The sequence below is a fragment of the Hypanus sabinus genome, chromosome 7, assembly GCF_030144855.1.
Source record: "Hypanus sabinus isolate sHypSab1 chromosome 7, sHypSab1.hap1, whole genome shotgun sequence".
Classification (NCBI taxonomy): Eukaryota; Metazoa; Chordata; class Chondrichthyes; order Myliobatiformes; family Dasyatidae; genus Hypanus; species Hypanus sabinus.
In genome coordinates, this window is record NC_082712.1 from 110192205 (window position 1) to 110219394 (window position 27190).

The 27190-nt window shown below is 43.0% G+C and overlaps 1 protein-coding gene across 11 annotated transcripts in view; it reads right to left on the reverse strand.

Annotated features, from left to right (window-relative positions):
* celf1 (cugbp, Elav-like family member 1) overlaps positions 1-27190 on the reverse strand; it is a 77782-nt gene that overhangs the window by 50224 nt on the left and 368 nt on the right. For 5 of the 11 annotated variants that reach the window (XM_059975388.1, XM_059975383.1, XM_059975390.1 and 2 more), the window contains exon 2: positions 22611-22674. The gene's annotated coding sequence lies outside the window, so the exon portion shown is untranslated. Of the gene's footprint in view, positions 1-18107; positions 18205-22610; positions 22675-24754; positions 24896-27163; positions 27187-27190 lie in introns of those variants that run through there. The other 6 variants (XM_059975385.1, XM_059975394.1, XM_059975386.1 and 3 more) reach the window with 5 other exon arrangements.

Below are 27190 nucleotides of genomic sequence, written 5' to 3' on the forward strand. Positions count from 1 at the left end.
ATGTTCGACCATCGCTTATCAAAATGAGATCCTACTGGGGAAGTTCCACAGAACACAAAAAAGAATAATCAAATCATTTAAAAATCCTCATCAATGCATTTTGGCTTTTGAACCAAGAAACAAACATCAAGGCATTTGTACTAGGTTACAAATGGCCAACTTATGGGCACCCCACATATTACTATTAAATTTCAAAATAATGTACATACATACGTTTGGTTTGCTCTCTTCACTGTGACTAACTGCTCTCTTTAAGTGTCTTATGTGTTTTTGATGTCATTCACTATAATACTACAGAGGTGTAGTTACCATGTGCATTTTAGTGCATTTTCAACATTGACTTTAAACACAGACCTGTTCATTACCCAGGGGGCCATGAAAAACCATCTAACTTACACATCGAGACACAACCCAGAATGTACTGAGAAATCAATCAACCGGGGGAAGGAAGAACTCAGACACCAGAAACTAGCCATCCTGCACATTATCACACAGGTGAATGCTGCTCAGTCACCCACATTGTAAGCTAGCATCCTAACTCAGCCAGTATCTTATAAGATACCTAACAGCAGGCAATCAAAATTACTACATTGGCATGCTGGGAATCTGAAATCAAAACAGAAAAAGTTGGAAATACTCAAAAGGTCAGGTGGAGAGAGATAAAAATTCCTTAGACTAATTAAATAGATGTAAAAGAGGTGAGAGGGAAGCAAGAATAAAACAAACCTGGCACAAGGCAAGAAAGATTAAAAACCTACACACACAAAACGCTGGAGGAACTCAGCAGGCCAAGCAGTATCTATGGAAAAGAGTTAAACGGTATACGGTTCAGACCAAGACCCTTCTTCAGGTTGGATAAAAAAGATGAGAAGGTGGGGGGGGGGGGGGAGAGAGAGGAGGAAGTACAAACTAGCGGATCACAGGTGAAACCGGGAGGGGTAGGGGTGAAGTAAAGAGCTAGGAAGTTAATTGGTCAGAGAGATACAGGGCTGGAGAAGGGGGAATCTGAAGGAGAGGGTAGGAGACCAAGGAAGAAAGGGAAGGGGGAGGAGTACCAGAGGAATGTGATGGCTAGGTGAGGTGAGGGGGGAATGGGGATGGCAAATGGTAATTGGGGGGGAGGGGGCAATTATAAGAAGTTTAAGAAATCGATGCTCACGCGAACAGGTTGGAGGCTACCCACACGGAACATGACATGTCGGAATGGGCATTTTGTGTGTGTTGCTTGGATTTCCAGCATCTGCAGACATTCTCCTGCTTGTTAAATAACAATCTGACTAAGTGCAGTTTACATGTAACTAGATCTGTGAACTGATGTGAAAGGGATGGGGGAACTCAGAAACAAAAATGTCACAGATGCTGGCTGTGTGCTTTTGTTTTACCCAAGTGTGACTAGAAGTTGTCTTTTTCAAACCTGTGCTGAGCTTCTCAGGAAACTGCACGAGGCTTAAGCAGGTGCTTCTGCTTTTATTATAGATGGCTAATATTTCTCCCTCACTCAGTGCAGTAACGTGACTCTCCTTAAATCTTCTCCCCCCACTCCCTCTTTGCTGGCAGGCAAATTCAAATATTCAGTGCCCTAGAGGTAAAGGAGAAAGCTCTTTTTAAAAAAAACTGGGGTTACAGAACAAGCTGAACCAGTGGATTTTATAGCACCTTGTAAGAAAACTGTCATCACTGTAATACATTTCAGTCAAATCCACCCCCAATCACTATTGAGTCAACAGGCTCAACCAGGCAATACACTCCACAGGAATTACTCTCAGCAGCATATCACTGGTCACTGACAAAAGCATGCTTGTTCAGGCAGCTACTAGTTGGCAACATTGTACTTCAGGCTCAGACCTGCTTAACTCCCTCACTGAATCGTCTCATGAATCCACATCGTACCCACATACAAAACTATCCTGAAATACAAACATCTAAGTCAACTCTCGATTCACATTGAAGAGTCAAACACCAGCTCATGGCATTGCTCAGAGCATAGCATTAACACACTTCTTTCTATATTTGGCCCCAAGGAAAGATCATATGCCCCTTAAACCTAATAGGCAAGGATATTTTTAGCATCCCCCTAACAAAAAGGCCTTGCATCTTAATGACGAGCTGTTAACCTTCAAGGAAAGCAACATGCTGGATCTACCATCATGGAGATATTTTCACCGACAATAACTGACATTATACTAGAGATGGTGGATTGATCCTGGAAAGTGAGATTAACCCGATACACTAAAATTTGGAAGAATGCAAGACCACATACTTACAGGGGTTGAAAGGGTAGATACAGAGATAATTTCCCTTGCTTCAGCACCTAGAACTACAAGTGACAGTATCAGAATAAGGGATCGGATATTTAGGAGTGAGCTAGTATAACATTTCCAAAGAGCAACTCGTAAGTATGGCAATCCTTCGGAAATTTCTGCCCAAGAGTGCTGGAGGACACTCAGGACAGATTTTAGGATATTTAGGGAATTCAAGGATATGCGGTTCGTGCAGGGAAGTCAAACCACTGTAAAGGACTAACGATGATCTTATTAAATGTCAGAGTCACTCAAGCAGCCAACAGTTTAATATTGCATATGTTCATATGATTACCTGTGCAACAAATATCCAGGTCAGCTAAAACAGAACAGGGAGAAGAGCAATCAGAAAAAAATATTTATTATCACTGACTTTGATGATGTGAAATTAGTTATTTATTGAATTGAATTGACTTTATTACTTACATGAGTAAAAACCTTTATTTTTACTCCTTTATCTTTATTTTAAGTCTGTCTGAATGTGCAATTTATAATAATTTATAATAAATAGTATGTACAACAGGACAGTCAATATAACATTGAAATACAATTGTATTAGTGTGAATTAATCAGTCGGATGGCTTGGTGGAAGAAGCTGTCCTGTTGGTCCTGGCTTTTATGCTGCGGTACCATTTCCCATATGGTAGCAGCTGGAACAGTTTGTGGTTGGGCTGACTCAGGTCCCCAATGATCCTTCAGGACCTTTCTATACACTTGTCTTTGTAAATGTCCTGAGGTGAAAGAGCTGTTGTGCCTTTTTCACCACACCGCCAGTATGTATAGACCATTTGAGATCCTCAGTGATGTGTGTGCTGAGGAACTTAAAGCTGTTCACCCTCTCAACCCCAGATCCATTGATGTCAATAGGGGCTAGCCTGTCTCCATTGCTCCTGTAGTCCACAACCAGATCTTTTGTTTTTGCGACTTTGAGGGAAGAGGTTGATTTCTTGATACAACTGTGTCAGGGTGATGACTTCCTCTGTAGACCATCTCATTATTATTTGCAATTAGGCCAATCATTGTAGTGTTGCCACAGTCATGGGTATACAGAGAGCGGGCTTAGGACACAGCCCTGAGGGGCTATAAATTACAAACATAAACAGTGCAAAAGGAGGAACAATGAGATTGTGTTCATGGGAAATTCATAAATCTTATGGCAGAGGGAAAAAAACTGTTTCTGAAATATTGAGGGCAATCAATGAAAGCTCAATATCAGAAAAATATTTGGGAAGGTAATCAAAATCAGAAATATTAACAGGCATGTCAAAAAAGGGAGGTGGAAAGATATTTGAACCACTAGCTCCAAAATTGACTGTCTTGCCAACAATCTGGAATCCTTGACATTCCTTGGCTTTAACACCTTCTTTTGTACTGTCATGGGTCCAACGTACTTTTGGTGACAGCTGAAGGGACCTGTCCACTGCCTGTCATGGAAGATCAAAGTTAAGCTCCTCCTCAGCCACCCCACTCCAATTGTTTGAAGAGATGCTCTCCACATCAATTCCAACTTTCCTGAGACATACTGGACAAGATCTTCACAGCTCAACGATTGTTCAGCACCAGCCACAATGCATGGCCTGAAGACCTCATTAACCCTTTAAGCTATCAATTGAAGGGGAACTCAGATTACCCCTGCTCAAATATGACCACTCAGAAATCCGCACACATTTTACATTTGTTTCCCATTATCATTTACCTTACTTACTTTCATGTTCACTCTACCTAACCTACCCTGCTCCATTGGCCTCCAGCCATCATCTACCTACCTGTCTGCCTCGCAATTCTATCCCTGTCACCTGGCTCAATCTGCCTGACCTCCACCAGCCCTCATTAATCCAACAATCACCTCAGGTCTCATCCGCACCCCTCAACTTTATACTGACCATCTCCCCTTTTCATCTAATGCAGGGCATCGACCCTAAAATCCCAATAGTTCCTTTGCTTCCACAGATACTGCTTAATTTAATGAGTTCTTCTAGCAGTGTTTTGTTGCCCCAAATCCCAGTATCTGCAGTCTACATTTGCTCTACAATGGCACTCTATTCCCTATTAATAAGCATTAATAGCACTCTATTAGTGGCACTCTATTCCCTATTAATAAGCATGTCTAGAACAAAACCAAATTCTAGGCAAACAAGATGAAGAATGCAGGGCTGAAGGTGTCATATTTGAATGCATTAAGTATACAAAATAAGGTAGATGACCTTGTAGCACAGTTAGAAATTGGTAGGCATGACATTGTGGGCCATCACTGAGTCGAGGCTGAAAGCAGATCGCAGTAGGGAATGTAACAACAAAGGACACACATCAAATCAAAAGGACGGGCAGTTGTGGAGTGGGGGTGAAATGTGGCTTTCATTCGGTAAAAACTGAAATCAAATTCTTAGAAAACAATATAGGATCAGCTGATATGGAATCCTTTGTAGAGTTAAGAAAGACCATGATGGAGTTACATACAGACTTCTGAACAGTAACCAGGATGTAGGGTATAACTTACAGCAGGAGATAGAAAAGGCCGAAGTTATAATGGTATGATGGGTTTCGACAGTAGGTAGATTGGGAAAATCAGGCTGTTGCTGGATCTCGAGAAGGGATTTGTAGAAATACCACAAAAAGGTTTCTTGTTGAACCCACTTGGAATAAGTCACTCTGGATTGGGTGGTGTGTAATGAACCATATATGATTGGGGAGCTAAAGGTAAAGGACCCCTAGGAGGCACTGATCCTAATTTAAAATTCACCCTGCAGTTTAAGAGGGAGAAAGTAAAATCAGTTGTATCAGTATAACAGTAGAGATAAGGAAACCATAAGCATAGGGAAAGAACTGGCCAAAGTTTATTGGAAGGGGACACCAGCAGGGCTGACAGGAGAACAGCAATGGTTGGAATTTCTGGGACTAATTCAGACGGCAGAAGATTGGTTCCTGTCAAACAAGGAACAGCATTCCAAGAGGAGGATGAGTCAGCCGTGGCTGAGAAGGGAATAGACAACAGTGCAGAAGTAGACCATTCAGCCCTTCGAGCCTACACCACCATTCTGAGATCATGGCTGATCATCTACTATCAAAGACAGTCAAAGACAGCATAAAAGCAAGAGGAAAAGATCAGTAGGAAGGTGGATTGGGAAGTCTTTAAAAATCAACAGAAGGGAACTAAAACAATAAGGTGAGAAAAGATTAAATGTGAAGGTAAGCAAACATACAATTAAAAGATACCGAACTTTTTTAAATACATAAAGAGTAAAGGAGAGGCAAGAGCAGGTATCAGGAAATGATGCTGGAGAGGTAGCAATGGGGGCAAAGAAATGGTGAGCAATCTCCATAAGTATTTTGCATTTGTCTTCAGCATGGAAGACACCAGCAGAATGCCAGAAATTCCAAGCGTTGGAGGCAAAAGTGAATGCAATCACTATTACTAAGGAGAATGTGTTTGGGAAGATGAAAGGTCCGAAGGTAGATAAATCACCTCAACCAGATGGACAATACCCCAGGATTCTTAAAGAAATAGCTGAAGAGATATAGATGCATTAGTCGTGATCTTTGAAGAATTGCTAGATTCTGGAATAGCTGTCACTCCACTCTTTAGAAAGGGAGGGAAGCAAAAGACAAGAAATTATAGGCCAGTTAGCCTGACTTCAGTGGCTGGCAAAATGTTATTAAGTCCATTATTAAAGATGAAGCTTTACTTGGAGGAGCATGATAAAATAGGACAAAGCCAGCATGGTTTCCATAAGAGGAAATTTTGCCTGGCAAACCTCTTGGAATTCCTTGAGGAAGTAACAGGCAGGATAGACAAAAGACAGTATGTGGGTGTTGTTTACTTGGATTTTCTGAAGGCCATTGACAAGATGCTGCAAAACAAGTTAAGTATTACGATGGTATTACAGGAAAGATACTGGCATGGCCAGAGATTTGGCTGACTTGAAGGAGACAAAGAGTGGGAATAAAGGGAGCCTTTTCCTGTTGGCTGCCAGTGACTAGTAGTGTTCCACAGGGGTCGGTGTTGGGACTGCTTCTTTTCACATTATATTTTAATGACAGAATGGATGGCTTTGTGACCAAATTTACAGACTATACAAAGATAGGTGGAGATGTTGAAAAAGCAGAGAATCAGCAGGACTTGGACAGATTAGGTAAAGAAGTGGCAGTGGAATACAGAGTCATTGTGCACTTTGATAGGAAGAATAAAAGTGTAGACTATTTTCAAAACAGAGTAAATTTTAAAACAAATCAGATTGCAAAGGAACTTGGGAGTCCTCTTGCAGAATTCCCTACAGGCTAGCTTGCAGGTTCAGTCGGTAGCAAGGAAGGCAAATGCAATGTTAATATTCATTTCAAGAGGATAAAGATATAATGCTGAGGCATTGGTCAAAGAGCACTGTACTGTGTTGTGAGCAGTTTTGGGTCCCTTACCTGAGAAAGGATGTGCTGACATTGAAGGAGGTTCATTAGAATCATTCCAGAAATGAGAGGATTTACATATGAGGAGCTTTTTATTTTAGGCTGGCAATCTCACTGAAAACTATTGAATATCCGAAGGCCTAGATAGAGTGGACATGGAAATGTTTCCAATAGTGGACAGTCTAGGACCAGAGGGCTCAACCTCAGAATAGAGGGCAGTCCCTTTAGAATAGAGATTAGGAGGAATTTCTTTACCCAGAGGGTGGTGAACCCGAGGAATTCATTGCCACAGATGGCTGTGAAGGCCAAGTCATAGGGTATATTTAAAACAGAGGTTGATAGGTTCAAAAGTTACAGGAAGAAGGCAGGAGAATAGGGTTTGAAAGGATAATGAATCTGCCATGATTGAATGGTGAAGCAAACTCAATGGGTTGAATGGCCTAATTCAGTTCCTATGTCTTATGGTCTGCTTCTCTCAACCATACTTACAGCAATGCTGCATTGCATCTCCAATAAATTAGCATTAAAGAGAAAGGAAGAAATAAATTGCGTGCAGGTCAGTGAATGTGTCAATGCCAGTCTTTGAGACATTCTCAGCAGATTGTAAAGTAGTAAATACAGTGCCATCATTTAAGACGAGAGAAAGAAACAGGACACTAAACATCAGTAAGCACATACCTATATGTCTCAAAATGCTGTAGCATGATCAAACCTATCAGGGCACTCTGAAAAGTCAAAAAGTTCAGCACCCAAAGTCATCTCATTCAGCACAGGACAATGGCCAGGATACAAGGTTTCAATCCCAGGCATTGACTATTCCTTTCCCCAGGCTTCCTCATCCCCCGCCACCGGATGCTGCTCCTCCAGTAGACTGCTTGCTACTTCTGATTCCAGCCTCTGCAGGCTCCTGTCCCTACAGGACAATAGCATTTGACAAATCCAATAAATACAAGGATGCAGGAGCAGGAAAGATTAAGGGGGAAACAGAGCCCATGTCAAATCAGGATTTTTCAGGCCTTTAGAAGATTGTTCCATATAGGAAGGACTCCATGGAATTAGAAAATCGTTGAAACAAAAAACAGTGCATCATTAAAATGCTTATCTAGCTGGCACCAGTAGATTATCTCAGGGATAAGACCAGGGCCTGTCATTCACACTGTACCTCATTGTTACATAGGTATCATGAAGCTAGAAAGAATGCAGAGAAAATCTAAGGATGGTGCTGGGACTTGCAGGACTGAGTTACGGGGGAGATTGAACAGACTGAGACTTTTCTTCATTACAGTATGATCTTATAGAGTGGTGATTCCCAATAGTCCATGAGCCAGTAGGGTGGGTCGGTATCATCTGAGGGCGATAATGCTCAAGTGATTTTTGGCAAGATATACATCTCTAGAGTTAGAAAATACGTGACAGCATTGCACCAGTGGTAGCTTTATGTGTGCTGTCATGCATTTTATAACACTATCCTAAAATAAGCATTTCTGAAAAGTGGCCAATATAAAGTACAACATACAGTCGGCCCTCCTTATCTGCAGGGGATTGGTTCCAGGACCCCCTCGCGGATACCAAAAAATGCGAATGCTCAAGATGGTGGACTTTAGGACCCGACAGAGCTCAGGAGGTTATTTAACCTGTCTCAGTGCAGTAGACTTCAGGACATGGTGGAGCTCAGGACCCGCTACCCACAGTGTTTCTGTTCCAGAAAACGACCATGATTGAAAATAAAATGGAATTAATAAAGCGATCAGAAAGAGAAAGCATTAGGCTACAGGCGGTCAACGATCCGAACAATTTGAAAGGATAAAGTGAGAATAATGGAGCATGTGAAGGCCCTGACCCAATGAAAGCTACAATTATTACTAAGCAAAGCAGTGGTTTAATTATTGAAATACATATGTTTCATACAAGATATATACAAGAGTTTTATATACATAGAAAGACAAAATACATACTATACGCCAAGACAAACGTTTGACTAACTGACGCTAAATAATACCGGATGTACCTGTTCCAACTTAGAGAGTTTCCGGTTTTTTGCTATCCCAATCCATGATAACCTACGCACATCCTCCCGTATACATTAAATCATCTCTAGATTACTTATAACATCTAATACAATGTAAATGCTATGCAAATAGTTGTTTAGGGAACAACGACATGAAAAAAAGTCTGTACATGCTCAAAGAACAAGTGCTGGAGAGAGAATTTCCCGGTTTTCCCGATCCGTGGTTGGTTGAACCCGTGCATGCAGAACCTGCGGATAAGGAGGGCCCAGGAAGGCCGACTGTATATATTCAACCCAGTGATATTTTGTCATCAGTGATCCCTCAACATTGAAATATGTCACAATGATAGCCAATTTCAAGCACTTTTCATCAAACATTGCTATAAAAGTCTACATTGAAAACTATGTCATTGATGGCACTCGCAGTACAGTACCCAATTTCAGCAGAGTGAATCATTTCATTTTTAGCAAAATATTTGTCTGTTGTTTATTTTGGTCAATAAAAACCCTAGGACACATATAATCACAAGGATTTGTAGAGAATTTATTCAAGAATTTAAATAAACAATCACTTTTTGAATATATTCCATATTAACATCAGTACAGCAAAAAAATGTTACCCACCCCGCCCCCCCAAAAAGGTAAAAAACCTCATTTGGAGAGATTTCTGGAGTTTTATCAATGTCATGATAACTTCCATATTGCTGTATCAAATCAAAACAATCTTAAGCTTTTGTCATAGCATATAGAATTACAGTACAATAATTCAAATGTGGGGTTTGACACGGCCATAACCTAGACCCTATTTGGTTGTAAAATGAATATATTTAATCAAAGACCGCTTTCCATACTTTCATAACCTATTAATCATAATAATTTTCCACGTCTTCCACATCTTCATCTGAACTTGCCACACTCTCTGAGGTGGATGCCTGGTTCTCAGTCTTGCCAGGCTTTGGCATGATCTCTCATGTTGTAGCCTATTACTCAGGAAAAAAAGAGCCTTTTGGCTACACCAGTCTACACACATCAGTACACCTGAGGCCATTTGCAACACACATACATCTTGGGAGTGAATATTTTTGGACAGTTACAGGCCAGTAGATCCAGGACGGCAACAGGTGCTGGCTGGCCTTCCATCCAGTGCACAACCAACTGTTCAGCTTCCTCTTCTCTCTCCATCTTCCATCCTCTGCCAACAAGGCTTGGCATTTGTGGGTCCTTCTTCCAAACATCTTCTTCATACACCAGCCTGGTAGTTGGCTCGAATGTGCACGTTTTGTTAAGCAGTCCTTGCATGGCAGGAGTTGATGACTTTCAATTTCACCTTTTTTAGCACAGAAAATGTGATACCTGAGCTCATTGACCTTGGAGGTCAATGCTTTTGGGGTTTACAGGAGACATGTAAATGCCTCCAGTTTGTCCATCAGTTTTGGGGAGAAGTCCCATTCCTGACCCAACTCTAAGAATGTGCAAACACGAGGAAATCTGCAGATGCTGGAAATTCAAACAACACACACAAAATGCTGGTGGAACACAGCAGGCCAGGCAGCATCTATAAGGAGAAGCACTGTCAACGTTTCAGGCTGAGACCCTTTGGTCCCAGCTTGAAACGTCGACAGTGCTTCTCCTTATAGATGCTGCCTGGCCTGCTGTGTTCCACCAACATTTTGTATGTGTTCTAAGAATGTGTCCTGAGTTTCCCTGGTGCTGGTCAGTAGTTTTAGGGCACTTGTCTTCCCTTTACCTGCAAAAGCGCTGACAGTGTCACATCCTGTATATATAACCATATAACCATATATGCATGCAACCCAATGAGAGCCCTACAAACCTCTATGCCAACAGTGGCAGCAACCTTCCTGATGTCTACAAGTGTTGTACGGGTTCTAGTGCCACACTTCTAGAACAACGGGGCCTCAATCTTGTCACAAGATGCTAAAGACATGATAAAGACATCTGTGTCTTCTGAGCAGATCACTACAGATTGGTATCCCTCTCTTGTGACATGGGCAGCATGGAGAAGTACCTGTTTCTTCGTGTTGACACTGAAGAGCTGAGACCTCCTCACCGTCTTGAGATGTGATTCTGTAACATTTGTCATTCACCTTTGCATACAGGATCTTCTCCTGTAGCTTTGCTCTGTTCTCTGCCTTCCTCCATTCATGGACAATGAAGCTAATGAGACTACTTTTGTTACTGACTTTGGTCAGGAAGCTCCTCCCCGCCTCACCATCTGTGTGCCTGTGTTACCTTGCAACTCATGACCAGTCTCTTCACCCCGAGAGATCTTTCACTATTCTTGATAGAGTTCTCCTTGTATGTGTTGAACACAACATCTATTCTGCTACTCTGACTGCCTTCCCTCAGAGCTTTACCCAGAATTGTTGTGGCACCATCTCTGAAAGTAACTTGATCACCTTTCACTCTTTGGACCAAGTTCATTCCATCAACCACTGTAGCAGATTCCTGTAAGTTGCTCTTCTACTGCTACGTTTTTCTGCAAGGTTGTGGCTAAAGTAGCTTTATTTGTCTTTCTCAGCGATCCTTGTGGTGTGGACAGGGCCCAGGGAAATGGTCCAAGGGGATGAGAAAGGATATCCTCCATACGTAGACTGCACCATTGTGCCATCACTATGATGTGTCCTAACAAAGACCTGTTTGCTTTCAGGATGATCACCCTCCCATTTGATTTCACTTCTCTCTTCTTACACATATCAGCTTGTTGGTTTTCATTAGGTCATGGAATTTCTTTGCTGGTGGGTCTCTCACCCTTGAAGGTTGCATAGCATTGCTCACCAATCTCATATGCCTTCATTAGGTCGGAGGCAATGTCCTTGGGGGCTCTCTTTGCCATAGAGATGCTAATGAGGTCCCGCTTCTCTGCAAATGGGTTGACCCATTCATGTACAAGGCCAACCACTGCTGAAACTGCTTCCTCATCTTTCTGGATTCTTGGCCACTGTAGCTCTGCATGACAAAGCTCTGATTTGTTGCCTTGCACCATCTCCCTTAACTGTCCCAGGAATGCACTGCAGTGCTCAGCTGTTATGTAGTAACGCTTGATAGCTCCAGCATTCAGGCTAAACCGTGATGCGCCTCCAGGAGTCTGTGTGTCTTTGTTCACTGTGGTTTCAATAGCCTGGTCCACAGGGATCTGCCCAAAGGGGTTGTTACTTGACAGCTGCACTGAAAATTGGCCTGTTTTGAAGGCCTCATACACAGAAGGATTCTTCTCTGGGAGGTTCCTCATCTGAGCAAAGTAAGGGGACAGGTACCTGGCAAAATTCATCTTACCACTGTCAAAGCATCATGGGATCATGGTTCTTACAGAATGGAGGTTACCATGCAAGTAGCTGGTACCACTGCAATGCTATCACATATTTTCTAGCACTAGGGGTGTACACCTTGCCAAAAATCACTCTTTAAGATTTATTCCCCCTAGATGGTACCGGTGGCCCAAATTTGGGGTCCTGGCTTACGGACAACAAGTGTTTTTGGGTTACCACCCCTTGGATCCCAGACCATACCCTCAGCTACCCTCTCTCCAGCCATTACACAAAAAGACTAAAAAGAATTTTGATTTACGATGCACAATGAAAGAAAATAGGAACTGCAAATTTAAAGTGAAAAATAATTACAAAAAATCTCAAATCTATTTAAATCTACAAACAAAATGTATTTATTTACAGTAAAAACTATTTTCATGAACAATTTTAGACTGTGCATTAGTCCAACTATTCACTACTTCATAGCTTTTTCACCTTTCAGTGAGATGGATGGGCTTGGTGCAGTGTTACCAGCTTCTCAACATCAGGGTGAATGTCACTCAGAAGGAATCTCAGATCCCCAAATTCAATAAATTGCTTTGTAAAATGTTGGGCAACAGCATTGAAACTGGACTCCACTAGAGATAATAATGCTGGAAAGACAATAAAGAACATCCTGACCATCTTCCACAGTACAGGATTCAGTTCAGATTTCTTTTTATAACCAAAAGTCTTAATGCACTCACATAGGTGGGCACATAATAATGAAAAATTATAAGACAGAGGAGCTCCAGCTCAAAATCATTTTGTAGTAAGAACAGTAATTCCTCCATTACAAATGTTAATTCCTCATTACAAGGATCAGGAATGATTTATCACCAAATCTGGAATTTGAATCAAGTGAAGATTTATGCACTCACACAGGTGGGCACATAATACATAGGAGAAAAATTAGACCATTCAGCCCATCTAGTCTGCTGTTATTCCATCATGGCTGATCCTAGATCTCATTCAACCTATACACCTGCCTTCTCACCATATCCTTTGATGGCATGATCAGGAAATGATCAACTTAACTTCCACCTTAAATATACGCACGGACTCGGCCTCCACCACAGTCTATGGCAGAGCATTTCAAAGATACACTCTCTGGCTAAAAAAATTCCTCCTTATCTTTATTCTAAAAAGAACCCCACAAATTTGAGGCTGTGTGCTCTAGTTCTGGATACCCTTACCATGGAAACAACCTCTTCACATCTCCCCTATCTCATCCATTCAGCAGGTTTCAATGAGGTCCCCTCGCATTCTTCTAAATTCCAGTGAGCCCAGGCCAAAAGCTGCCAAACACTTTTCATATGTTAACACCTTCATTTCCAGAATCATCCCCATGAACCTCCTTTGGACTCTCTCCAATGACAACACATCCTTTCTGAGATATGGGGCCCAACACTGTTGACAATACTCCAAGTGCAGCCTGACTAGTGTCTTATAAAGGCTTAGCATTATCTCCTTCCTTTTATATTCTACTCATCATTAGTCCCCAAGCACCTCAAAACCTCATCTTAATAATTGACTCCAATACTTTCCCAACCACTGAGGATAGGCAAACTGGCCTATAATTTCCTTTCTTTTGCAAATGTCATCCACTCTTTAAGAAAGGGGAAAGGCAATCACCCTATTCTCCAGGACTAAGCAGAATCAACTGAATCTTGAAAGATCATGACCAATGCATCCATCATCTCTTCAGCAACCTCTGTCAAGACTCTGGAATGTAGTCCAATTGGTCCAGGTCCATCTTTAGACCTTTTAGTTTGCCTAGCAAACTTCATAATGGACCTCTGCCACATTGTTAGTGTCTTCCACAGTGAAGACAGATGCAAAGTAGACATTAAATTCATCTGTCATTTCTTTGTCCCCCATTACTATCTCACCAGCATCATTTTCCAGTGGTCCTATTATCAACTCTCACCTCCCTTTTATTCTTTTACACAACTGAAAAAAATTTTGGGTATCCTGCTTTATATTATTGGCTTTTTTCCCTCATATTTCATCTTTTCCATTCATAGCTTTTTTAGTTGCCTTTTGTTGGATTTTAAAAGCTTCCTAATCATCCAACTTCCCACTCACTTCTGCGACCTTATATGCCCTTCCCTTGGCTTTTATGCCATCCTTAACTTCCCTTGTCAGCCACAGTTGTCTATCCCTGCTATTAGAGAACGATTACTTCTGTGGGATATATCTATCCTGCAACTTGTGAACTATTCCCAGAAACTTCAGCCATCTCTGCTCTGCCATCATCCCCACCAGTATCTTCCTCCAATCCATCTGGGAAAGCTCCTCACTCAAGCTTCTGTAATTCCCTTTATTCAATTGCAATACTGATACATGTGAGTTATGCTTCTCCCTCTCAAATTGCAATACGAATTCAATCATATTATGATCACTGCCTCCAAGGGTTCCTTTATATTAAGTTCCCTAAGATCTGGGTTATTACACAACACCTAATCTAGCATTCTTTCTCTTCCTTCTCAAGAAGGCCCAGAAATCGGAAAAGGTTGCAATAGCTAATATTGCACTTAAATAGGGTTAACTTGGACAGAAACGTGAAGACAACTGATCTGATTTTGATAAGATTCACATCATTTGCTTGCAAATAAAGACTGATTTCATTAAGTTCATGAATAATTCTGACAAATAAGCAATGCCATGCCTAATATTCTTGAGTTGATTACTGAATGAAGCATTCAAATCTTCAAAGAATTTGATCCGTTTCAAAAAGCACAAAACATTTCAGACAGTTTCCTTTTGACAGCTATCTGACTTTGGTATGCAACAGCAAGCAGTCATACTGTTTATCATTATCAAAGGTCTCGAAATAGTTGAGAATTGAGCATGGGACTTGATTTTACTTACTGCTGTGGTAACAGTATTTAATGAGTAGTGCAGCTGATCACTTAGGTTATCTGTGAATTACACAGTGAGTGATAAGTATGTTAGATGCAGCTTTTTTTTTCCAGAAAATAATAATCACACAGGGTGGAGATGCATCTCTACCAAAGGAGGTGTAGCACCTTCTTAGCCCCCAATCAGGGTCACTTGAAGCCATGGGAGCAGATGGTACATATCACAAGTCCCGGTTATGTGACCACTGACCCCAATCTTTGAAAAATATTGATAATGGCTGGGGTCACCTGTCTTGTAAAGACACTGCCCAGTGGCAAACCACCTATGAAGAAATATTTGCCAAGAACAATCACGGTCAAAGACCATGATTGCCTATGTCACATGACACGGTACGCAATAATATTGAATAACCCCTCGTTAGCATCCTGTCATTGACTGTGCCCCATCTGTTGCACAAGCAAGAACGTTGGTCAGCAGAATGTCCTTCCCTTTGAAGGATTGCTCAATAACCCGAAATATTCACTCACCCTTGCAAATGACAACTTTCAAACTATGCTTTCATCTTTTATGAAGTGAACGTAACCAAGAAGCAAAATTCTGTTGCCTGGCAAAGTTGACTCACGAACTGCAGAGCAAACTCTGCTGTTCTAAGTGTGTTGTACAATGTGTCTTACACATTCTTAGATATTTCAGCTATTCATCTTTGAACAGTCATCGCTGAGCAGAATCTCTATAATTATTTGGTCTGTTGACTTATGCAAAACCATACTCAAAACCTTCCTTACTACTGGCAGAATCAGTTCTTTTCCAATTGTATGGGGCTTTCCAGATTTAGCAATAAGCAATGAAATGTTATATGAAGCAACAAACCATCACTGTTTTGTTGTGAAGTGCTGGCAAACATGCTTTGAAGTATTTTCATGAATTGACTGAAAATTCTCCAAGTTCTTGTTTGCTTTATCAGTGTGTTCTCTTCAAATGTTCAAGAAGCCTGTATAGTTTTATTGCTCATTTGGAAAAACCGTTTTCACACAACAAACACATTGGTTGTTGCTGGTATAAATCCATATTTCAGATACACCACACTATACTATCTACACGTCTTTTTCGTTTGGTCTGATCCTGTCATTTTCGTTATGGATTAACGATCATGGTGAATTGCTGATTCTTTAAGTCCAACAATAAAGGGTGAAGTTAAAATGTCATCATGGCTCAGGCAAAAACTGACTCTGCCTGAAGGTACATAAAGTAGGGCAGCGATATCTCGGCTGGGCCTTGGCCTAGAGAAATGTGGTCAAGACCATTCGAAAGGGAAGATTTTGAACTTTACCCCATTGAATGTCACACCCTAATTCACAGGAATTGCAACAGTGTGATCAGAGTATGGGAATTGCACTAGTTAACATTGTACTACAGTAGTGAATAGCAATAATGTGGGGCTGGGCCCAGAAATAACACGATTTCTTCTGTCCTCGTGGTATGCCAACTGAAGAAGCATTACATTGCTTTTCAACAAATATAACGCACTTCCAATGTTATACAAACCAATGGGTTAGCAAGAGATGAGGAAATTACATGTATATTATAATCAATTCTGAGGCAGGTCAAATACTTATAATAAGTAATTCATTTCTTAAATTAAGCCTGTAATCCTTCTGCTGATCCACTTGCTACCAAGTGCCATCCTACTGTCCTCTTTGAAACTCCCACCATCCCCCGGAGGGAGCGACAATGCACTGTTATAGAGAGTAAAACAGCAAGGATGAATGCGTGAAGACATTTCCCCAGCATTGGGGAATCAAGAACTAGAGGACATAGGCTTAAATAAGAGGGAAAGCACTTAGTAGGCACTTGAAGGGAATCTTTTTATTATACAGAACGTTGTCCATATTTGGAGTGAGCCGCCAAAGGAAGTGGTTGAGGCAGATATAACAACTTCTGAAAGACACTTGGATGAGTACGTGGGTAGGTCAGGTTGAAGGTATATGGACCAAATGTAGGTCAAAAGTTATTATATACATTGAATCTTGGTTATTATATACATTGAGTTGAAAGGTCTGTCATGATTTGGACAAGATCACTAATTACACAATGAACTGGAAGGAGAAAGTTCTTTAAAACATACAATTTGTAGCGGTGTGCTACACACAGCGCTAAAATTACGACACGGAGTCGGTAACTGCAGTCGAAGGAAAAACTTTATTCGAAATCCCCAGCCTCACTTTTAAGCCTCCCTCAACCTGCCCCCCGTGGCGCAGAGGCTCCAAAGCTCTGTGCTCGCAAATCCCCGCAGGCTATCTCCCTTAGCCGGAACGCTGGCTAATTGTGAGCCGGTTCGGATGTGCCAGGAAATGGGTTGCCACAAATTTACAATATTGTAACCATGCCCTCCGATCCACCACATCCAGTAATTCCAGTCAGAGAAATCTCTTCACCTTGCACACCCTTTTGTATTCTCATATTCAAGGTCAGCACGGCTTTGAGCAGATATCATGATCTGAAACAATTCTACTCCAGTGACAAAATATTCCCTAGATCAATAAGCAAAGTGAAGTCCAGTGTGCAATTGTGTGTTCAATGATTGCAGACAGTGGTCAGGTCTGGGACTCACTGCCTGGAAGGAGGAAGCAGAAAATCCTTTCCATGCCTGCATGGGCAGTCACGAAATGCGGAGCTAAAAACTGAGGGTTGACAGAAGGATCAGGCTGAAGAGCTCTTTGAGTGAGGAGGGACATCAAGAGGCACATCTACAAGGAGCGCTAAACAAGAAAGCAGCACCTAGCATCAATGACCCCATCACCCAGACCATGATCTCTTTTCACTGCTGCCATTGTATAGAAGGTACAGATGCCATGTTCAGAGTTACTACCCTTCAACTATCAGGCTCCTGAACCAGTGCGGATAACATCACTTACGTCACTCTGTACAGATTCCACAACCTATGGATTTACTTTAAAGGATTCTACAACTTGTGCTATCAGATTTTTTAATTGGTTGTTTGTCAGTCTTCGTGTGTAGTTTTTCATTGATTCTATTGTACTTCTCTGCTCTACTGTGAATGCATGTAAGAAAATGAATCTCAGGATAGCATATAGTGACATAAGTACGTTGAAAATAAAATTTACTTTGAACTCTTGGTGGAATGAGCTAGTTGCATTTTGTACGATTCCATCCAATTACAAACAAGGTGGTGAATATGCTGCAGAATAATTATATACTGTTTTCCTTTACCTGAATCACACACACACACACAGAAAGCGTATTCAGTCCATGTTTGAACTCCAGCACAGGAACACTCCTCCACTCCAGTCCAGGAAGGCTCCTTGATCTAGTATGCATATGGGACCATTAAGCTTCTTGCAATGGATATTGCTTATTGATCAACTTATTTCTTCCTATTTAATTCCATTCTTTTCCCTTTGCCTAGTTTCCAGTCTTTCATGATTAAGGCAATTAAGACATCAAGTTTGTGCAGTAATGTGAAGCTAAGATAAAACATCCACTATGATCTTATTTAATAGCTCAGCAGGCACAGTACTGTTAGGTCACCTCCCACTTCAGCTCCTTATGTCCTCTTCCACTGAAGTTGATCACACCTCGTACCTTCTCTTTCATTTCTCCAGTGTTCGATATCCTGGTCCTCACTATTACAACTCCAACTCCCCAACTCCCTATCCCATGCTGGAGTCGGAGAGTATTCCCACGCTGGAATTAGAACATGAACTATGCATACCACTCGTGTGTGCGTACAGGTAAAGCAGAACAGTACTCCATAATTGAGGATTATTATCACTTCTTTCCACTGTACAGGGGACCAGTTTAGCCCTCTAAAACTGCCTGAACTCATTCTCCCATTGTGGATCTGTTCCAACACCACTTACTTCACCCAGATCAAATGATGGGCCCAAACTATACCTTCCTCTTTATGATGTGTAAAACACTAATTTCTATTCTATCGGAACTTCTCCTTGCTTCCTTATCCAGTAACTTGATGACTGAATTGCAGTTGCTTCCTGCCCTCACACAGAACTGACAGGTTTTATCACTTCTGCAACCTGTTTCCACCCTACAGTCCTTTTCTCAGGGTCTACCCCAACAATTTCTTCCTATCGTTCCTGAGTGGACATTGAACACTACCTCAGAAAATGTTCTTTTTTTTATATAAACTCTTTTTGCACTGCATACTTTTACTGTAACTTATACTTTCGATATGTATTGCAATGTACTGCTGCTGCTGAACAACAGATGTGACAACATATGCCAGTGATATTAAACCCGATTCTGAATAAGAAACACTCTTACAGGATTCATGTAAAAAAAAATCAGTAAATAAACATACTTTTTCAATTGGTGTTTCTTGACATTTGCGGAGTTGTCTTGGCTTCGCATGACAAAAATCACAATACAGACTGTTTTCCAGGAATGTAACCTCCCAACTAATGCAGGGGGTGCCAATATCTATTACAAGCCCGCACACTCCTATAGTTAGCTCAATTCCACCTTCTACTGTGCTTTCATCTGTTTCTCTAGTTCCATTGTGTTTATTCAGACCTTAACTGTCAGTTCCATTTCTCAGATTAGGGTTTAGGATGGATGTAGAAGAGTTTCACCAGGCAACGTGACTTATGGTGACAGACTCTTGGTGGTGTTTCCCTTAGAAAAGGAGTTACAATGGCTCTGATAAAGCCATGAAAGGGCCAGGCAGAGTAGATAGAGAGAAACAGTTTCCACTGACACACAGATCTAGTACTAGAAAACACAGAATGAAACACAGAATAGAAAACATTGGCAAAAGAACATGAAATATTTTTATGCAGTGAGGGTGAGAATTCGCAACGTACTTCCTAGGCAAGTGGAGTCAGATTCAACTGCAATGTTCAAAAGGAAGTTGTTAATTGTCAAGAAAGAAAAAATGTTAGAAAGTGGTGTTCACAATGCGGTCTCCACCTCTCTACAGAAATCAAATTGATTGACCACTCTGAGAACCACTTCCATTCAGACCACAAGGTCAAACCAGAACTTGTCACTTTAATTATTTTTGACTTCTCTTGTCCTGCGACAAGGTTATAACAAGCCCAATAAAAGCCAGAGGAACAGCATTTCTACATTCAACTTGGCACACTCCAGCACTAAGGACTCAATGCTGAATTTCATCATTTCAGATAACCAGTCTTTTTTGTTTGCAATACAACCAGTAATATTAATCCACTTCTTCTCTCACCACAGATGCTGCTTGATCTGCTGAGTACTGCCAGCAATGGTTGCATCTTTTCACTGCTCCAGCAGTTTTCTCTTCAGACCTCAAGAAAGTTAATGGTGAGAGACTGTCGACATTAGAGGTTGTGCTGGACATCTTAAAATGTACGGAGATAGACAAATCTCCAGGATCTGACCAGGTATATTCAAAGACATTGTGGGAAGCTAGAGAAGAAATTGTGAGAGGTATTTGCATCACGGTTAGCTAGAAGTGTCAGAAGACCGGAGGGTAGTGAACATTATGCTTTTATTTAAGAAGGGCTACAAAAGAAAATCATGGGAACTTTCAACCTTTGTGCTTTAAAGTTGGTTCATAAACTTTTCAACAGCACCTTAGCAAAAATTTTCTGAAAGTCTAAAATAGGACAGATGCAACTTATCTATTTTGCTAACTGCTAGGGCCTTGACTAGCATCTTCATGTCTTCTCTAGGCACAGGCAGTCCTGGAGGACTGGCTAGTGGCTAATGTACCTCTTTCTAAGAGGGGTACAAGAGAAAATCCTGGGAACTATAGATCAGTCAGTAGTGGTGTTTTACAGGGATCTGTGCTGGGACCACTGCTGTTTGTGATGTATATACCAAGATTGGTAGAGTTGTGGATAGTGTAGAAGATTGGCAAAGAATACAACACAATATAGATCAGTTGCAGATATGGGCGAGAAATGGCAAATGGAGTTTAACCCAGATTAATGAGAGATGTTGTACCTTGGTAGGGCAAATGCGAGGAGACAGTACATTTTATGAGCAAGGTAGTTGCTGAGTTTTTAACAGTGTTGCTGAGCAGAGATAGCTTAGGCTCCAAGTTCACAGCTCCATGAGAGTGGTTACACAGGTTGATCAGATGGTGAAGGCAGTTTATGGAATTTTAGTTTTTATTAGTTGAGGCGCTTAGTTCAGAAGTCAAGTTATGTTGCAACTTTATAGAACTTTGGTTAGGCCATACCTGGAGTATTGCATATAGTTCTGGTCGCCCCTCTATAGGATGCTTCCTGGTTTAGAGGGCATGTGCTAACATAAGAGATTAGACAAACGTGGGTTTTCTTTGGAGGGTGGACGCTCAAGGAGATCTGATAGAGGTTTCTAGAATTATGAGAGGCATAGACAGAGAATATCTTTTTCCCAGGGTTGAAATGTCTAATACCAGAGGGCATGCTTTGAAGGTGAGAGGGGAAGGTTCAAAGGGGATGTGAGAGGCAGGTTTTTTTTTACCCAGAGTGCTGGATGCCAGGAACGCATTCCCTTGGGTGGTGGCAGAGGCAAATATATTAGAGGCTCCTAAGAGCCATTAAGACAGGCAATGAATGTGAGGAAGATGGAGGGATATGGACACTATGCAGGGTGGACGGATTGGTGTTGGGGTGTTTTTGATTTACTTTATAGCTGGTTTGGCACAACATTGTGCCAGCACCGTTCTATGTCACAATCTCAAAACAACAACACTTTTCATAAGTCGACATTAGCTCTGTCCAATCATAATATTCCCACTTGGTAACCGTTTCAGAGTACTCGTGCTCAGTCCTCAACAGACATTCTGAGCATCCAACTGCAAACCATTTCACTTCCCCTTCCTTAGTCAGTCCCAAACTGGCCAATCCACCTTCAGCCATCTCTAATGCCAGCAATGCAAACTGGAGGAACAACTCACATTGCGCCTGGGTTGTCTACAACCCAACAACATCAATCTCAAGTTTTCCAAAGTTTAGGCAATTCACTTTTACTCCACCCCCACCTTCTGATCCTCCCAGTCTCATCTGCTTTCCATCAATACTCCCTCCTCCATCTCCGTTCCATCCACCCACTGCATGTTCTCACCTACACACACAATTTTGTGTTTCTGCTTGTCTCCAAATTTCACACCTCCAACCCTGCACCATTTATTTTTTCCTCACTTGTGTCTGCTTGCACTGTCCTGCAAATCCACCCCTCTACCTGTCATCCTACAACTCTCCTCAGTCCACTGTTCTACTGGTCACCTAGTCCAAATGCAGTCTTCAGCCAAAACATCAACAATTTCTTTCTCCACACAGATGTTCAACTCACTGAGTTCCTCCAGCAGCAGATTGTCTGTTGCTTACTGTTTCTGAAGTATTCTGTTAACACTTCCTAAATAAAGTAGAACTTTCCTTATCCCTAATAATTTTCATATTAGAAGGCTAGCTGCTCTGGATTTCCATGTCCATCCCTAAAATCACTGTACCAGATTCTAATTATATGAAAACTACACAATCATGGAGGTAAAACACTGGTTTCAGAAAGCTCTGGGTTTTAAATGACCAGCATGGTGTTATGGTTCCTCATCTCTGCATGTGCAGAAAGCAACCATGCAAGTTCAAGCCCACTGTTACTATTTTTTAATATTATTTTATCTCAAAAGGTTTCCAGATAAACCATTCTCACAAATGTCCAGTCAGGGAGCTACACAGGACAATTGTCAACCATAAACAGACAAGAAGGAGAAAGTATCATCAATCATTTTACCTTCAAGCCCTCCTCGAGTCACGCACTATGTTGTTTTCCGCTACTCACACTCTTCCTTCAGAATCTTAAAGAAAACAAAAGATCAATGTTGTTAAGTGATGTTGACCACTGCTATCCCATGGCATTAAGCGGCCAGCACCTTCAATATCTCTGTACATTTCCTCCCCTCAACCATTATACCCAACACCTACAACAATCCAGCTATCTCCTCCACCCAAATCTCTGGTCCTGTTTCATTCATTCCCTGCTGTCTTCTTCACTCTTACTACTTCAATCCTCACCTTGGCCACCCCCCCTGTCAATTCTCTCACCCACTTCTCTCCAATGTGTCCCTCTAGAACCTTCTGATCCCTCTGCTACTCTGCCAATGACAGAAGATCTTTCACCTGAGTTCTACCAACCCTACAGTTCTTGATTCCTACAACACCCAGTTGTGGGATTACTGCAGTAAGACACTGCTACACTTGTATTCGATAAAGGCCAACTCACTGTGTGCCTTTCTAACTAGTTTGCCATGCCTGCATATTAATTGACAAATTTCTGCACAAGGACACTCAGTCACTCTGTACACCAACATCTTTTAAATTCTCAATCTCTAAAAATACCCACCTTTTATTTTTTTCTCTACCAAAGCCAGTGACCTGGCAACTTTCCACATTATATTCCACCTGGCATGCCCTTGTCCATTCACTCTATCTGCCCATGTACCCCTGAAGCCTCTCCGCATCCTCCACAGAACACCAAGATTGTTAAACAACAATACCAGCCACCACCCCAGTTTTCCTCACCCCTTCCATCTATCCTTTTCATTCTCCTTAATTTGGCCCCTGCAGCTCCACCCATATCACCTCTCTTTCTCAACACACCACAATCCCAGCTGTACATTTCCCATTTGATCTACATTCTCTCATTCCCATTCCCTATCTGTTCCACTCTCTGTCATTTCATGTGCAGTACTGTGCAAAAGTCATAGGTGCATGTAAAAACAAATTCTGAAAAGCAAAAATAATGAAATTAAGTTTCTAAATGTCAAAACATTTACTGTGAAGAGCAATAAACGGTTAAAAAAAAACTAAAGCAATATTTGGTATGACCACTCCATGACTTTAAAACTGCATCAATTCTCTTAAATATTATCATGCAGTTTCATAAGAAAATCAGCTTGTAGGTTATCCAAGCATCTTGAAGAACTTGCCACAGCTCTTCTGCAGACTTTGCCTGTCTCACTTCTGTTTCGCTAGGTAATCCCAGGCAGCCCCGATGTTAAGATTGGGGCACTGTGAAGGCCATACCATTTGTTGAACTCTTGTTCCTTTCACTGAAGATAGTTCTTTATGACCTTGGCCATGTGTTTTGGGTCAGTATCCTGCTGTAGAATGAAGTTGGGACCGATCAGATGCCTCCCTCATGTTTTTGCGTGACGGATGAGAATCTGCTTGTACTTCTCAGCATTGAGGATTCCATTAATTCTGACCAGAACACAAACTCCAATTCGCAGAAATGCAGCCCCAGTACTACAGGGAGCCACCGCCATGCTTCCCTGTTGGCTGCAGACACCCATCTATGCAGTGCCCTCCAGCTTTTCTGCAGACAGCTCCTGTTGCCTCCTGTTTGAGCCAAAAATTTCAAATCTTAACTCTTCAGCCCAGAGCACTTTCTGTCACTGTTCAGCAGCCCCGTCCTTGTGTTATTAGGCATAGATGAGTCTCATGGCTTTGTTTCCACTTCGGAGGAATGGCTTTTTGGCAGTAACTCTTCCATGAAGACACTTCTAACAAGACTTCTCCGGACTGTAGAGGGGTGTACTTGGGTTCCAGTGGTGTCTGTGAGTTCAGAGCTGATAGCCGTGCTGGACTTCTGATTTAGTAGGAATGTTAGTTTGACGTATCTCGTGTCTGCTGCAGTCAGTTTCCATGGCTGACCTCCATGTTTCTGACCCTCAACCTTGCCCGTTTTTCGTACTTCTTCAGAACAGCTTGGACAGCACATCCTGAAACACCTGGCTGCCATAAAACTTTTGCTTGGGAGAGACCTTGCTGACTGACGTATCAATCAGCACAAGGTCTTGTTGCTCTACTCACTCTTGGCATGGTGTAAGACTTGATGACTTGAAGGTTACATTTTCACATCTACCACACCCTCACCTTTTAGTCTGGATGTCCTTCACCCAGTTTGATTCCTTCTAAACCCGCTTCCATTTCAGTTAATCAGTTTAGTTCATTCAACTCATTGTCATTCATCATTATCACCACTTTATCTTTGTTTAATACCTATAAAGTAATCACATTTTTATTTAAAAAGTGATCTACTATTAAGTTAACTTCCTTTAGCAAAATACAAAAGTAATCTCTAAATTTTAATTTTTTGGAAAACGAATTCTTGGAAATCTAAAACTTGCACTTTTCTACTGACAACACTAATGCAGAGAAAAAATACACATCTAAAACAAAATTTATATTAAAAAGATAACTAAAAGTTTTGCACAGTACTATACCCTGCTGGATTCCCAACTCTCTCCACCACACCATCGCCAATCTCCCAACATCTAACACCCTACCTCCAGCACCAGGCACATTACCCACCCAACACCTCCCACCACAGCCCGATCAATAGTTATCAGTTCGTCTCATCAGGACATAGGCAATGCAATCACAATGCAGGGTCCTAACCCAAATCTTTACCCACCCAATGACTCTACAAATTTTTCCCCGCACACTAAGTTCCTCCACTATTTTTTGTTCCCGATTCTAGCGTCTACAATCTCTAGTATCTCCTCCTTCATTGCCCTCTTGCTCCAGTTATCAAAATCCCCATCCTCCAATGCCCTCCCTTTACCCTTTAACATCCAACCTCCCCACTATCAATGGTTTACCGAACCATGTACCCTTGCTGTTATACTAACCCTTCCCTATCAATTCCCTGACTTACTTTCCCCTTCACCTCGCCCCCAACCTCCCCCTGTGCCTACCACTCTCCCCTCCCACTGCATCTACCACCTTCCCATCCTCCTGCGCACATACCACTCCCACCACCCTTCCATCTTATCGCTCTGTAACCATTGCCCTCCCCTCCCCCGTGCCACGCACCCCTGCGCTGACCCCCTGGAAATGGCACCTACCACATTCCCCTCCTGCTGCACCCATACCCCTTCCCACCACTGTCCCCTCCCTCCTGCACCCATCACACCTCCCCTCTCCCCTGTACTCCGCACCCATCACGCCTCCCCTCCCTCCTACACCCCGCACCCATCACGCCTCCCCTCCCTCCTGCACCCCGCACCCATCACGCCTCCCCTCCCTCCTGCACCCCGCACCCATCACGCCTCCCCTCCCCCTGCACCCCGCACCCATCACACCTCCCCTCCCTCCTGCTCCCTGCACCCATCACATCTTCCCTCCCTCCTGCACCCATCACACCACCCGTCCCCTCACTCCTGCACCCCGCACCCATCACACCTCCCTTCCCCTCTGCACCCCACACCCATCACACCTCCGCTCCTCTGCACCCCACACCCATCTCACGTCCCCTCCCCCCTGCACCCATCACACCTCCCCTCCCCCCTGCACCCATTACACCGCCCATCCCTCACTCCTGCACCCCGCACCTATCACACCTCCCCTCCCCTGCACCCCTCACCCATCACACCTCCCTTCCCCCTGCACCCCGCACCCATCACACCTCCCTTCTCCCCTGCACCCCGCACCCATCACACCTCCCCTCCCCCTGCACCCATCACACCACCCGTCCCCTCACTCCTGCACCCCGCACCCATCACATCTCCCCTCCCCTCACTCCTGCACCCCGCACCCATCACATCTCCCCTCCCCTCCCTCCTGCACCCCGCACCCATCACGCCTCCCCTCCCTCCTGCACCCCGCACCCATCACGCCTCCCCTCCCCCTGCACCCCGCACCCATCACACCTCCCCTCCCTCCTGCTCCCTGCACCCATCACATCTTCCCTCCCTCCTGCACCCATCACACCACCCGTCCCCTCACTCCTGCACCCCGCACCCATCACACCTCCCTTCCCCTCTGCACCCCACACCCATCACACCTCCGCTCCTCTGCACCCCACACCCATCTCACGTCCCCTCCCCCCTGCACCCATCACACCTCCCCTCCCCCTGCACCCATCACACCACCCGTCCCCTCACTCCTGCACCCCGCACCCATCACATCTCCCCTCCCCTCACTCCTGCACCCCACACCCATCACATCACCCCTCACTCCTGCACCTCGCACCCATCACATCTCCCCTCCCTCCTGCACCCCGCACCCATCACATCTCCCCTCCCCTCACTCCTGCACCTCGCACCCATCACATCTCCCCTCCCTCCTACACTCCGCACCCATCACATCTCCCCTCCCCTCACTCCTGCACCTCGCACCCATCACATCTCCCTTCCCTCCTGCACCCCGCACCCATCACATCTCCCCTCCCCTCACTCCTGCACCCCGCACCCATCACATCTCCCCTCCCCTCACTCCTGCACCCATCACATCTCCCCTCCCTCCCTCTTGCATCTCGCACCCGTAACACATTCCCCTCACCCTTGCAACCAGCTCTAAATCCCGCTT